The following is a 16000-nucleotide window of genomic DNA, read 5'->3' as shown; positions in this document are numbered from 1 at the left end:
GACTGTATTAGCACAGAGACATAGGAGAAAAGCTGCATTCCCAAATTTTCAGGATTTCAAAATTCTTGATGTTGTAGGCCAGCTAGAGCAGTTCACAGTTATATCGACAGTGAATTAGTGTCCCTATTTTTCCAGATCCTGTTGCTTTCCTCTTCAGTCATTTTAGCAATTTGTGTCTAATGGTAGCCATTTGTAAAGTGGGAGGGGGAGGGAAGAAAAAAAGGGAGGGAGCTACATGATAACTTTATTATATTTTAAAAGGAATAGCAAGTTGTACATAATAGATCTGTAGCTCCATGCTCAATCATCTTTTTCTCTTCTATTTTATAATGGACATGTTTGTTTTATTTCTTAAGTTCTGAATAAAATAACATTTTTAAAAAAAGAGAATGAGAAAAAGAAATAGCAGAAAGAGTATAAGATATGCAAATGTGCCTGCCCACTGGGCACACACTCTCTCATGAGCAGGAAACTAAGTTGATCTCCCTTGACTTGTTCCTCTCCAGAATATGATTCTTTTTTTTGGGGGGGGGGGTGAGGCAATTGGGGTTAAGTGACTTGCCCAGGGTCACACAGCTAGTAAGTGTTATGTGTCTGAGGCCGGATTTGAACTCAGGCCCTCCTGACTCCAGGGCCGGTGCTCTATCCACTGCGCCACCTAGCTGCCCCAAGTATGATTCTGTAACGATTGGAATGACGCCACCTGCTGGAGACTTACTGTAGAAGAGTTCTGCCCATGAAGCTAAGGTCTTTGAGGGCAAGACCAGGAGTCTTTTCTTTGGCATCAGGAAGTGATGCAGGCTAGTGGGAGGAAGAAGGAAGAGACTAGCGCTCTGTCTCTGGTTTTCTTTTGGACTCTGGTGGAGAGTGGAGCTAGAAATGTGCTCTCCCTTTAATAGATGGATGAATGTAGGCCTTTTCTTTTCTCTTTACCAAATTCTCATTCTCCTTAATAAATGCTTAAAAGTCTAACTCTTGCTAAAGCTTATAATTTATTGGCGACCACTCATTAGATATTTTAGACAGACTAGCTAGAATTTTAACCCTTAACAATTCTTAATAGGGAAAACTGGCTCTCTTTAAACCCAGAGAAGTTAAGGAACTTGCCCAGGGTTACACACCTCAAATCCAGGTTTTCTTGACTCCAAGTCAAGCACCCTATCCACTGTGCCTTGACTTTACCCCTATTTGATCAGTTGAAGGGCCTCCAGGGCCAAGGCTAATCCTTAGCTTACTCAGTGGTCATCAAATTCCATCGTGGAGAAATTCTTCACACTGTCTTGGGGAAACAAAGAGAAAACCTTCTGTATTTTAAGACTTTCTGATCAAATTGTCTTTATTATCTGCCCTTTTTAATCTTTTCTGATTTCACTAGCTGGACAAAGTAGAAATCAACCCATCATTCCGGACTCATCAGACTTTGTTTCTATCTCCAGTTGCCTTCCCATCTTGGAGAAGCCTCCACCCTAAGGCCTCTATCCTTTGATTGTTGACTTTCCTGCCAGAAGGCCTTCTCAGGAAGGAAGCCAATAATACTTCACTCCTTACTCTACTCTGGACTTCACTTCTACTTCTTCACCAACCCTCTTACCCTTCATGTTCCCCCTTACCCGCTAACTTCCATGTGTTTTTATGTGTTGTCCTCCATTAAAAAGAAAGTTCCAATTGCTAATAAGTGTCTGAGGCCAGATTTGAATTTGGATTTTCCTGACTCCAGATGTCGTGTTCTATGCACTACATCACTTGGCTAATTTCTTCCTATCTGCCTATGAATATGCACATAGGGTCACAACTCTAAAAAAAAAAAATATTTCCCCTTGATCATCCAAATCCTTCCAATTACCATTGCATTTCTTCCTTTTCATTAAGAATTTTTTTTTTTTTGGTGGGGCAATGAGGGTTAAGTGATTTGCCCAGGGTCGCACAGCTAATAAGTGTCAAGTTTCTGAGGCTGGATTTGAATTTAGGCCCTCCTGAATCCAGGGCCTGTCCTTTATTCACTGCGCCACCTAGCTTTCCTCATTCAGAATATTTTTTCAAAAGTTACCTATTCCTACTCAACCCCTTGCAATATGACTTCTGCCCCATTACTCTACAGCAATTAATGTACAAACATTACTTACCAAAGATTTCCTAAGCCTCTAATCCAATGACCTTTCTCATTGACTTTTTTGTTGCCTTTGACTTGGTAGGACTACAGGATCTTTTCTCCTACTTTGATTTCAGAGAAATTACCTAACAACTCTTCTGTCTTTAATCGGCCCCTCAGCCTTTTTCTGACTTCTGCAAGTAGGGGAGTAAGAATTTCTCCAAGGATCTGTCCTTGGCCCTTTTCTCTCCTCCCTCAACACCATATCCTTTGACATTTCCATCCACTCCCATGATATCGAGCACCACCTCTATTCAATGGATTCCCAAATCTCCATCTCCACATTGAATGTCTATTCTGAACTATATATCTATTCTTTAACTCCCTTTAGGATGTTTCCTCCAGTATTTCTTTTTTTCCCCAAATTGTTAATGAAAATAAGCTTTATTACATCAAGTAATAAATATATACGAAGATGCACATAACAGTTTTAGTCATTTATCCAGATTTTTAAAAAATCATTCTATAGCAAACTCAAGACGTGAAATCTACAATCTGCCTTTGAAAAGTAACTATCTGGGTTCTTAATTTTTTAGTAGGCTGATCAGTCCTCTGTATTTATAGCTCATGCATTTTATATTGACTTCAAAGCACAAACAATCATGCAAATGCTCACAAACCAAAACCAAAACAAAGCAGGGTCTCTGTCACCCGGCCATAACCGGGGACAGCCAACTGCCCATTGGCTCATGAAAAAATCCGTAAGCATTATTGGAGATTCGAGAAAAAGTGCAAAGAATGACACTTTGGGTGATGTTTTAAGTGTACTCAAAGGAGGAAAATCAAAGATTGAGACAGATTAAACTATAGCTGGCAGCAATGTAAGCGAACTTTCTACATGGAGTTTCTAGACTCAATGCTTTTTTTTTTTTTAAATAAAAAAAAAGACGTGACCTAGGTTGTTCCTACCTACTTATAATGCAATGAAAAATTGCCTTTTCTTCTATCCTTACAGACTGTAGTGGGGATGGGAGGAAGAAAAGGAGAAAAAACCCAAACTTTTGGACCATTCAAAATAAGGGATTCATATGAATGTCTTGAAATTCACCAGAGGAATAAGTGTTATTATTTCTTTTTCACAAAGAAATAGAAAACTTTGGAAGTGAAGTGGCAGGCTAGTTCAGTCTCTGCCAGGCATTGCCGGACTAATCCCTGAGAGTGAATGATGCCTCGTTTTAGCCTCTCATTGGCGCTTTTGCTCCCTGCATACGTGGGTCTGATCTCTTTCCCTAGCTCTTCAATGATAGCTAGAAGTTCTGCATATTTGCTTTGGGGTACCTGGCTGCTCCCTGGAGCCTGGGTATATCCTAGAGATGGGGTCCATAGACATTGATCAGCTGCCGGTACTGGGTGGACGCCGCCATGCTAGCAGGAGAATGGACACTCCCAGCCGGGTTCAGGGACGCGCCCGGCATGTGGGTGTTCAAGTTAGGCTTGTAAAACATGCCGGGGGAGGCGAGTGGCTCCCGGAGCCTGCAGCTCCTGCGATGTAGTGGAGCGCCTTCTCCTCCTCCAGTGTTTCTAATGCAACGAGTCCCAAATCAAGCTTATTTTTCCCCTTTTCATCTGTTCTTCCTGTATCTTGTTTTTTTTTTTTTTAATTTTCAATGTGGTACTTCCATTAATCCAGAAAAATAGTTGGTACTCTCCATAACCCTTTTTCTCATCTCTCCTACTAACAAGTCCTATGGATTCCATCTTTATGATGTTTCTTGCATCTTTTCCTTCCTATCTCTTCCCCCACACAATACCTTAGTATAGGCTTCATTACCAGTTGCCTTGACTATTATCATAGCCTCCTAACAGGTCCACCTGCCTCTATGGTCTCTTGACTCTAATCTGTCTCTCATACTCCTAGAATATATTACTTTAGTATATCAATCAGGTCATTTTACTCCTGTATTCAAACATCTTTCATGGCCTCTTTTGGAACAACTTTCTAAGACTGTAAATTGAAAAGAAGAAGCCTCTATTGGGAGAGGGATTTTCTTCATCTAGGAGTTTCCTATATTAATGAAATCAGATATCTAGTCTCTATTCCCTCACCCTATTCCTCACTAATAGACTGTAAAGTATATGAGGAAATATCTTTATATCTCTCCTAGGGTTTAAAACGATTCTCTAAATACAATAGGTATTTTATACATATTTGCTAATTGAATAAATAAATGAATGGTTATCTAGTTGCAACACTCAAATCATAATCTCACGTTGAAAGTTAATTCTGCTTTTTTAAAAGACATGTTATTTCATTGAACACCTATAACATATGTGTGTGTGTGTATATATATATATATTTGTTTACCATCTCAGGGAAGGGAGAGGGGAGGAAGGAAGGAACAGAATTCAGAACTCAAAAATTTAAATAAAAATGATAAAAATTTTTGGAAAAAAATGCTATGTTATTGGAGTAGGACCTATAAGTCATACCAAGTGAAAAAGATTTCATGCTAGCCATTGTGTCTTTTTTGTCCAAGGACTAGTCTGGATAAGATGAGGGAGACTCATCGGAATGTTGCCAGATGTTCCTGAAAACAGTCTACTAAGGCATAGATAGTTTGTAATTGGTGGAAGGAGCTCCCATACTGATAAAAATTATCAAGTGCAACGAGGATTTCTAGCTACAAATGTCAGGTGATAACAGGTAAGAAAGGGCAACCCACAGGGATATCACCTCTATTTATTTGTAAAGTGAAAAGCTTTGCTTATATGAGGCAGCATGATATAGCGGAAAGGGGCATTGATTCTGACTCAGAAATACCTGGTTCCAAGTCTAGTTTTGTCACTTACTACTTAGTGAGCCTGGGTGACTGACAGTCACCTCAGTTTCTTCATCTATAAAAGGAAGATGTTGGATTAAATGGTCTCTGGGGTCCATTCTAAGTCTATAATCCCCTTCAGCTTTAAATCTATCATCCCATAATAAATAGTAGGAGAGGGAAAAATCTGTATCAGATTGACCCATATTTTTCCTATGGGTCCAGCTGACTCTGTCCCTCCCTCTGTGAACATTTTTCCACTCAACTTCCTCAACATGTGCACTCCCTAACATAAAGGGAAGGGGGACACACTGGCAGCGGCAATAACAACTCTGCATCAGGAGAAGATTTTAGGCATGGAAGGCCTTTCTGATGAGAGCTGGAAGCATGAATCATGTTCTTTTGGTACTAAACAGCATGACTCTCATTCTGCAGAATGGTTCAGGGCTTTTTAAAAATGTCTTCTTGAGTGCATGTTTCTAGAACATGGCAATCAGCACACAAAACAATCCCTTTATTCCCTTGTCATGTATTACTCCAGCATATGAATCTCATTTTAAAAATACCAAAAGCTCATTTTATGAATGATTGATTCTTTATGTGTTTTATTATTACCTCTCTTGGCTATCACTTGTAGAGCTTGCCATATGGCCTTAATAACAAAATCTTCATGGGCTATCTGATACTTCCAAATACACATGCACATGTGCACACACACACGCGCGCACACACATGGACACGTGCACACACATACACAGCCAGAATTCAGTCATTGGGGCTCTACTTTGTTCTAAGATAAATCTATGTTCTTTTGTTGAGGTCCTTTTGTTTAGTTGTGATCTCAGGACCAGGAAGTTAAAATTTATTTTAAATACTTAAGTGCCAGTACGTGTAAGAACATTGTCCTAGGTACTAGATACAAACATAATTTAGTTTTCTAAGGGAAGAAAGAAATCCCTTGGTTTTTATTACTTGCAGCTGTCTAGTTTTTCATCTTGAATTATCTGTGTGAAGTTCTCACAGTAGTTATATAAATTCACCTTCATGCTCAATTTTCCCATGTCAAGACTATGCACATTGCAGATAGAAATTTTTTAAAGAATAATATAAAAACAAGCTTCTAAAGAAGTCACAGAAAGTTGCTAAGCTACCCATACAAAAGGAGAGAAATGTTTTCCTTTCAGAACTTCTGGAATGAGGCGAGGTTGTATCTTAGTTAGAGGAAGATATTAACCCTAAAAATATGAGTTGAAAACTATACTCTCAGTTCCCAATACTTTAATATTTTCCTCAAAAGAACCAATGACAGGAGAACCCCTCCATTGATTCAGCATTGAAACAGGCTATAAGCTTTTCTATAAATTAAGCTTGGCTAGGTTTTAGGCAATAGACACACAGTCCAGTGTTGAATCTGTGGTTGGCATGACCTATATTAATGCACTGTGGACACACCTTCTGAGATACCGAGGTCATCATTAACCTATGAAAACACATTTTTAAAAAGCTTTAGTGGAAGACCCTCCCTCTCATCTTCATATTTTCTGTTCAAAATACAGAAAAGAAAACACTGTGTGGCAAACATACAAGTTGAAGGAATGGTGAAACAAATAGCCAACTGACATATTGAGTAATATAATACACTGGCAATGACTGGCATTGGAGCTTTTGAAAAGCTTTCCTTTTTAAACTATGGAAATGAATCAAGCTTTGTCCTTACAGAATCCATTTTATAGAAGAACAACAAATGCTTTACATATACATATTGTATATATACAATATATACATATTTTCAATTTTGGGGGGAGATTGATCATATTTTTTGAGTTTTAAGAATCTTGAAGCAGGGTCAAAAAATTGTCATGTTATAAAAATCAGTAGACTTAAAATTGGGCATCCCATACATGCCTGAGGTTATAGATGTTTACTCAGAATGACTGTTCATCATCATAAGTGAGAAACACAGGTGACTTTTGAATTTTAAATGCTTCAGAAAATGAGTCACGTACCTATCACCTAAGAGTGGATATAACATTTGATGTGTTTACTTGACCAATGCATGTAGTTTATCTTGACAATGTAGGCTGAAATTAGATTTTTAGGGGCTGGATTTTTCAGCCTTAGCTATAATGATTATTCAAATTAAATTGACACTTGCTAAATCTCTAATAGCTAAATTTCTATTTCTCACTTTAGATTACAATGCACAGCTCACACACAACCAATGAAAGTGTCTGTGTGGGTAACCCTTAATTTTTTTTTTAACAATGTAGGGAAAACAAACAGTTTGGGTATTTTACGAATGCTGGACAAAGGTTTCCAGTTCCACCCCAGTCTTCCAGTGTGTTTTAAGTAAGGCTCGGAGTAATCCTTGAATGAACAAACAGGGGGCATGATGGGAGCTGAAAAGAACTTACTTAGCCTATCCCAAATAACAAGTAGACTTGATATTGTTTTCATTTTCCACTGCATTGACTGAACTCAGTTTCTTTTACTTTAATTTGAGAAGACATCATTGACTGGCTTGGTTTGAACTGAATGGATTCAATCATGCTGCCTATTGGACTGACTGATTAATTCACTAGATCATTTTTTTTTTTGACCAGGAGGCCAATGATCAATGATTAATTTGATCAGTTAACTCAAAGGAGCTTTTTGGATAACTCTACTTGTTATTTCAGTAAACATTTATTAAGTACATGTTATGTGCTATTCATTGGGGAATATACAAAGTCAGTCTAAGTCACCATCATTGCCTTCATGGGCCATGTTAAAATCTTGTAAGGAGATTAAAAACAGAAATCTGGTAGCATTGTCATTTTATAGAGTTACAAAAAGTATAATTTGAGGTTTGAAGAAGGTCATGAAGATTAGGGATAGATACATGGAGTGTTTAACATTTTGAGTGGGTTTTTAAAGGATATGTAGGAATTTAAGAGAAGTAGGATGCCATTCTACACACAAGAAAGATTAATTAAGATATGGATATGGGAAGGTCCATTGCACATTGAAAAACTTTCACTGGAGTTCAAAGGGGGTTGCAATAAGAGAACAGATTTTAAAAGTAGGATCCAGAATATGGAGGACCTCAAATTCTAGACTAAAGAGTCTTAACTATTTCATGAAATCAATAGAGATCCACTGAAAATTTCTGAGCCTGGGGAGAAATGACCCAATTTCTGTCAGAAAGATTATTCTGGCAAAGGTATAAAGAACTGATTGGAGCTCAAAGAAATTAGAGGAAACTTCTTAAGTGTCTATTTCAATAATCCAGAGGGAAGGTCATTCATTAAGATCTATATTAGCTTGGTGGAAGTAGAATAGAGAAGAAAGAATGAATGTGAGAGTTATTGCAGAAGAAGAATTTATAAAGAATATAAGAATTTTAAAAAATACTTGTGTTTTTTGATTGTTCTGATAAGAATACCAAGATGGGACCAGGAGGATAAGAAAGAAGGAGGAGGGTTCTTTGCTTAGATATTTGTCATGTTTGTAGAGAGGAAGAGAGGAAAGGGGCAACAAATAATTCTGTGAATTTACTATTGATTTGTCAGTTGTCAGTCATTTTTTTAATATAATTAGTTTTTGTAACAATTGAAATAACTATATTTCATTTTTCCTTTGTAAGATTATGTATTTTATTTCATATATTTAGAAACCTTTTGAGTAGGGGCTATGAGTTTCACCAGATTGCATCAAAAAGGAAATGTCGACCCATAGGTTAAGATGTCCTGATCCATCCTAACTCCCTTATTTTACAGATGAAGAAATGAGGTCCAGAGAAGGGAAATGATTTGCTCATGATTTACTCACATAAGTTGTAAGTAACAGAAGATCAGAATTACACTCGATTAGGATCCTACTAGAATTAGCATTTAGGTCCTCTGCTTCCTTAAAGCAACCCCTTTCTCCACTATCAATGAAAAAAAAAGATTGAATTAATTAACTTCTTAGGCCTCTTTAATCCTAAAACTCTGAAATTCACAATCTTTTTGAATAGATACTGATATAGCTATGTTTGGAATCTAAACTCCCTGAAGGTATTAACTAGCAGTATAGCAAAGCTTCTGACATATGGCAGGTTCTTAAAAGACCAGAATTTAACAATCGACTCAGTAAATTTAAAGCAAAAACAAAACAAAACAAAAAAGCAAAGAAAGTAAAAATAGTAGGATTGAAAATTTTATTTTGAAGTAAAATTATAATATCTGTTTATAATTATTTGTTCACAGATTTGAGAAATTATAATATATTATCTTTAATTTGTCATTAATTATTAGCTAATAATAATTGGTAGCTAATAATAATAGCTAAAATTTATATAGTTCTTACTCTATGCCAAGCACTGTGTTAGGCGCTTTACAATCATCTCATTTTATCCTCATGAATCTGGGAGATAGGTGTTATTATTATCAATATTTTACAGATGAGGAAAGTGAGGCAAACAGAATGACTTGCTTATGCTAACACATCTGGATTTGAATTCAGGTCTTTCTAACTCCAGACCCAGTCCTCTATCCAATTGCACCTATTCCTTCTAGTCTTAATAAATGTTTGATGATTGATTATTTCAGATAGACTTATCTCCTTTGTAATGGCAATCTTTCTGAGAACAGCATAGATATCATGATAGCTTAGGGAAAAGAATTACAAATAACCTAGTGAATCAATATTACATAGATAACAAATGGTTAGAAAGAGACAAGGTCTATATTTCACACACATCATTGCATCTGAAAATGAACTATTTTTTGAATGCTTCATAAAAGTCATGCAACAAATGTTTATTAGGACCCTAAAACCAGTCACCCTTTATATTCAACAGTGATTTCTATGAATAGATCATCCCTTTGTATCTTAGTAGAAATAGAATATAATACACTTTGGGGTTCGAATATTTATTGAATTGTAAACTTGAAGCCCTAAAGGCAATTTGTAGTCTTAAAAATACTTTCCCCTCTTGCCAGACAAAGGCAAAACAAATTTGTCTCTCTTGAAGTGTCTAAACGTGCCTGCCTGGAGCAGTGGCAAGGATGAAGAAGACCCTTTTGCTAGAAGGGTCTTAGTCATGTGGAAGATCAAACATTGTCACTTCTTCAGATATCAAATAACTAGGAATGGCTCTATAAAAATGATCATGTTTGACATGCATATAGAGAAAATCATCAATTTTATTCCTCTGCAGAAAACATAGAAAAAGAAATCATGAACATCAGCAGGTCCTGAAGGAAGCTGGTAGAGAGACTGTATAACCAAAATGGACAGCTTTGTGATAACAATGAAATGAAGGTTTATAAGACAGCTAAATCTAAGTTAAGTAAAAGTGGGACTTACCATGAATGGTATAACTAGGTTCTTGAGCAATTTCACCATTTCAGAATATGAGAGGTAAATCCATCCATCAATCAATAAGCATTTATTACGGACCTAATCTATTCCAGACACTATTCTAAGTGCTAGGGATACAAAAAGAGGCAAAAACCAGTCTCTGCCTTCAAGGAGCTTACAATCTAATGGAAATAAACTATAAATAAATATGTACAAAACAAGATATATGTTACATATACATTCATGTAATATATAAAATATATACCATATTATATTATTACCACAATGGCATGTAATATTATAATGTGGAATGTATTATATATATATATATATATATATGAAAAATTCACACAGTGAAGGCAGTGCAATTAAGGTGACTAGAGAATCAAAGGCACTGGAATTAAGGGGTGCTGTGGAAAGCTTCCTGAAAAAAGTAAGAGACTTCAAGGAAGACAGGGAAATCAGTAGTCAGAGTAGAGAAGGAGGGAGAACCTTCCAGGCATAGTGGACAGACAGAATGCTGGGAGCTGAGAGATGGAGTATTTTGTTCCTGAAACAGAGAGGAAGACAATGAAAGATGATAGTAAAGGTGGAATGGGGCTAGGTTATGAAGGGCTTTGAATGCCAGAAAGTATGCTAAATGTTGAGGATACTAAGAAAAGAAAAAAAAAATTAGCAACAATGTAGTCCACACTTTTAAAGAGTTCACAGACTTTTCTCAGGGAGACAATAAGCAAATAAATATATACAAACAAGATATAACCTGGATGATTTAGTGGGAAGGCACTAAAACTAAGGAGAACTGAGAATGATGAAAAGGGAGAAGGATTCCAGGCAAGGGGAACAGTGTAAGAGACTTTGGGCAAGTTGCTTAACTTTCCTCAGTCTTAGTTCTTCATGTGTAAAATGAAAGGGTTGGAACAGGTGGTCCCTGAGGGACCTTGATGCTCCAAACCTAGGATCTTTAGGATCTCTGACTATAAAATAAAAGCACTGATTACTAGAAAGACAGGGTAGTATAGGTGAAGGAAGAGGGGAGGGAAGGCCTGTAATCTTATGAAAAGTTTGAATTTCAATCCTGAAATTTCTTAGCTATGTAACCCTGGTCAAGTCTCTCTAGACATCAGTTTCTTCATCTGTACAATGGGAGACTTTGGATTGCAACTAAGGCCCCTTATAGCTCTAGATGTATGGTCTGTACCCTGACCCTTTTGACTGAGATCCTATGTAACCAATCCCCTTTAGCTCTCCATATAATTCCTGTCATCAGGAAAATGTTAGTAAACATTTAATAATCAAATCTCCAGAAAAAAGAAAGGAGCATGGAACACATTTTGAAATTTGATCTACATTATTAATATTTTCTCTCTCACTCTCTTAAATCAAGAAGACAATAAATCAAGCGCTGATTTGTAGTATTTACCATTTCTAGCAAAAATACTACAGTGAAAATTTAACAATCAACTCTCCCAAGTGGGTTCAATCTGGCTCTGGCACATCCAGGTCTAGAATCCTATAAATTCTATGCCTTGATGGCCTCCAGAGTCTCTTTGAATTTTAAATTTAGGATCTTATAATCCGGTGAGGATGTTAACCTTTGAAGAAAACAGCTTTTAAAAATTAGCCTTACTCATAGTAAAATGAAATAGGCTTGGGGCGGCTAGGTGGCTCAGTGGATAAAGCACCGGCTCTGGATTCAGGAGGACCTGAGTTCAAATTTGACCTCAGACACTTGACACTTACTGGTTGTGTGACACTGGGCAAGTCACTTAACCCCCATTGCCCCGAAAAAAAAAAATGAAATAGACTTTCTATTCAAAAAAGGAAAAAAAAATAAGTACCAAAGGAAAAAGTGGCAAGTGGAGACAGAATTCAAAAATGTTTATTTCTCAGTGGATAGGATGGGGATTTGATTTCTATAGATGGCATAAATCTCTGTGGCTCTACTAGAGAGCAATTAGAAGGATTCTCTTTCTTTATAGTCTATATTTCTCCTCCTCAAATGTAATGAAAATGTGAATTTTGTTTGTTCCACAGTCCAAACATTCGTAATATCTTTCTGAATCTGATAATAGGTGCTACTCCACATCCTATTTATGTATGCCCCTGCAACAAAGAAATCAGAAGTAAAAGCATCCTGTATTCTACTGGCAAATGCATGCCTCTTGAATTTACATCATCCAAAGGTATGTATGCCATAAGTTGAGAGCCATAAGAAAATAATTTGGTATGAGATTGAGACATTACCATTCTTTTCTATTTTGCAAAATATCATTTCTGCACTAAAAGCATGTCTGTTCCTCTTTATATGGTGATGGCTCTCCTGGGGGTATGGCTGCTTGAATAATTGGGGGGAGGGGCGCGGAGAGACCCTATGGCTTTCCACAGCAAATATATAAAGTGATCTTAGCTTAGCGGTTGTCACTGCAGATTTCAGTGCCTGGTGATACTGACACTTCCTCATTTGCCAAATGAGCTGTATGTTATTTTCAATCAATATCCAAATGGCCACAGGCTCAGAACTACTTCCTCCTGGGATGGCTCACCGAAGTGAGGCCAGAGGATTTAGGACTGCAGATGGAGAGGGACTAGTTACTTACTGTCTAGGCAGCAAGAAGACAGAGTAGAAACCACTGAGTCCCTGGAATGATTGTGATGAGGGGGAAATTCCATACTGGACTACAGAAGTTGAGCTTCCAGACAGATGAACTAAACAATCAGAAATTTGCAAATGGTGTTCTTGTTCAGCTATTTAAAATAATGGTTAGCATTTGTATAGTGCCTACTATGTGTTTTTTTTCTTGTTTTGTTTTTGCAGGGCAATGGGAGTTAAGTGACTTGCCCAAGGTCACATAGCTAGTAAGTGTCAAGTGTCTGAGGCCGGGTTTGAACTCAGGTACTCCTGAATCCAGGGCCGGTGCTTTATCTACTGTGCCACCTAGCTGCCCCTTTGTTGTTTTTTGTTTGTTTGTTTGTTTGTTTCTTTTCTTTTTGTTTTTTTATAGTGTCTACTATGTGCCAGACATTGTCCTAAAAACTTTACAATAATTATCTCATTTGATCCTCACAACAATCTTCAGAAGTCGGTGCTGTTATTATTGCCATTTTATAAATAAGGAGACTGAGGCAGGTCCTCTACTCTATCCACTGCATCACTTAAGTGCCCATTTGATTTTTTTAATTGGCCCCACAGAGGTTTCAGAGTCATCTACAACAATGAAATCACAGGCCAGTAAAAAGGAAGAAGTAAATGAGTATTGATCTAAAATAAAAACATTTCTATGGTAGCTTCAGTTTCCTTGTTCTATGTCTCAGATCCATGGCTTGAGGTGGGAAATAAAGTAACAAACTAATTTTCTTTTTCTTGAGGTTTATCGAGGATGTAACCTGAAGTTTCACTTCCTCATATATCAGGACCTAAAAGGATCTCTGTCCTTAGGGCCTGTCTCCTTCCAATGTAGGTTCAGATGCTGGGAGGAAGCAGCTATGCTCTATGACTCCTCCCTTTGGAAGAGTAGTGAGAAGCAGCCTGAGTTAATTTGTATAGCCTAGCCGAGCTACTTCTAAGGAAGGTAGGCAGCATAAGGAAATATGGATATTCAATCTGGTTGACAAATTTTATTAAGCACCTACTATGCCTAAAACACTGTGATAGGCACTGGGGTATAGAAAGATAAAAATAAAAGAAAGAACTCGGTCAGCTAGGTGGCTCAGTGGATAGAGCACCAGCCCTGGAGTCAGGAGTACCTGAATTCAAATCTGACCTCAGACAATTAACACTTACTAGCTGTGTGACCCTGGGCAAGTCACTTAACCCCAATTGCCTCACTAAAAAAAAAAGAAAGAAAGAAAGAACTCCCTCAAAACACTAATTCTATAGGGAATTTAGAACCTAAACTCAGAGTAAGAGGTATCAAGCTTATTTAAATTTGCATTCAGCACATAGAAGCCTTTGATAAATGAGAAAAGGGAGGAGAAACACCAAACAAGAGTAGCAGAGACATAAGCAACAGGGGCCACACTGAGGGAGAAGAACTCCCTGATACCTGCCTAGAATGGAGGATAGAGGCAATGGAAGCTTGGAGCACTTTCACCAGGAGATCTGGAAATGCTACCTACAGTGGAGCCCAGGGTGATCTACCGCCTTTCCTCAGTCCTTGAATGGTTGGGTAGGGGCACCTTCCACTGGGTCTCTTGGCCCTTTTAAAAGGCAGTCTCTGTTTGTTTTTCCATATACCACCTTCCACCGTGGCAGTTACACCAGGTTAAACAAATTGGTCCAGGCTGCTTCTGGCAACTCTGTCAGAAAGGAGGGCCGTATGTGTGATACTGAGCTAGTTCCTTCCAGTGAAGGTGCCTGTATTTGAGGAAGAAGGGTCTACGTGATGGCAAGAGATTCCTGGAGGTCCTACGTGAGGGAAACAGAAGTAGGTGTCATAAAGAGAGAGAAGAAAAACAGAAGCAGCCAAATGGGGGGAGGATGTGAGAATCTACGGAAGGCGTCAGGGCAGTTTTCACCTGCCTTGAAGTAGAATGAAATTAAACACAGCCAGAAAGGAAATGGAACACAGTCATTTCCTCGGCCCACACCCTGCCATCTCCTCTCCGAGTGTTCGTACTATCACAATGAGTGTTTAATAGAATCCTGTTTCCTACAGACCTTTAAAAATTGTCTCAATCCAGCAATTAAAAAAATTAAAATAAGAAAAATATTCAATGTATCAAAATAGAGGCAACTACAGATTGATGGAAGAATGCTGAAAAGTGTCTTCAAATCGTTTGTGAGATGAAAGTAAAGTGAAGGACAGTTAACACTTCAGGAGGCAGTATGGTATAGTGGATAAGAACTCTGGACTTGGAGTCAGGAAGATCTGGGTTGCAATGCTACCTTAGACACTCACTAGCTGTGTGATCTTAGAGCAGTTATCTGAACCTCAGTCTCCTTATCTCTAAAATGAGGACGTTGAACCTGATAACCTCTAGGGTTCCTCCTAGCTGTGCTCTTATCACCCTGTTATAGGAGCAGAGGAAGGAATCTGATACTTCATATCTAGCTCCAAATAAAGAGCAAAACTCATCAAGCGAGGGAAAATGATATCATCTATTGTCACAAAAGCCAAATACAGTAGAAGCCACACTAGATTTAGGATTATTCCATTGCTAGCTCTAATACATCCTATTTGAATGATGCTGGGTAGGTAATAGCTCTAACTTTGGTTTTAACCATGTGCTAGTACATTTTAACAACTAGCTTGTGCCACCCCCCCCAATATAGGCATACCTTGTTTTATGGCATTTCACTTTATTGAACTTCACAGAGATTGCTTCTTTTCTTTACCTTTCCTTTCCTTTCTTTTCTTTTTTCTTTTTGTTTTTTTGTTTTTTGTTTTTTAACAAATGGGAGGTTTGTGGCAACCCTATGTTAAATAAGTCTATTGGCTCCCTTTTTCCAACAGCTTGTGCTCACTTGATGTCTTCGTGTCACATTTTGGTGATCCTCAATATTTCAAACTTTCCCCCTTATTATTATGTCTGTTATAGCAATCTTTGATGTTACTCTCGTAACTGTTTTGAGGTACCAGAAAAGGTGTCCATATAAGATGGTGAACTTAATTGATAAATGGGTGAGTTCTGACTGCTCCATGTACCTGTTGTTCCTGTCTCTGTTTCTGCCTCTTTCTCTCTCCTTGGGCCTCCCTATTTCCTGAGACACAACAATATTGAAATTAGGCCAATTAATAACCCTGCAATGGCCTCTAAGTGTTCA

General features: G+C 37.8%; 1 protein-coding gene and 1 pseudogene across 1 annotated transcript in view; both read right to left on the bottom strand.

Moving 5' to 3' along the window:
- ARSJ (arylsulfatase family member J) overlaps positions 1-16000 on the bottom strand; it is a 128186-nt gene that overhangs the window by 41827 nt on the left and 70359 nt on the right. The gene's annotated exons all lie outside the window — the stretch shown is intronic.
- On the bottom strand, positions 3215-3616 carry LOC122730902 (annotated as a pseudogene).

The sequence above is a fragment of the Dromiciops gliroides genome, chromosome 6 (assembly GCF_019393635.1).
Source record: "Dromiciops gliroides isolate mDroGli1 chromosome 6, mDroGli1.pri, whole genome shotgun sequence".
Taxonomy (NCBI): domain Eukaryota; kingdom Metazoa; phylum Chordata; class Mammalia; order Microbiotheria; family Microbiotheriidae; genus Dromiciops; species Dromiciops gliroides.
This window is presented reverse-complemented; position numbering and strand designations above follow the sequence as displayed.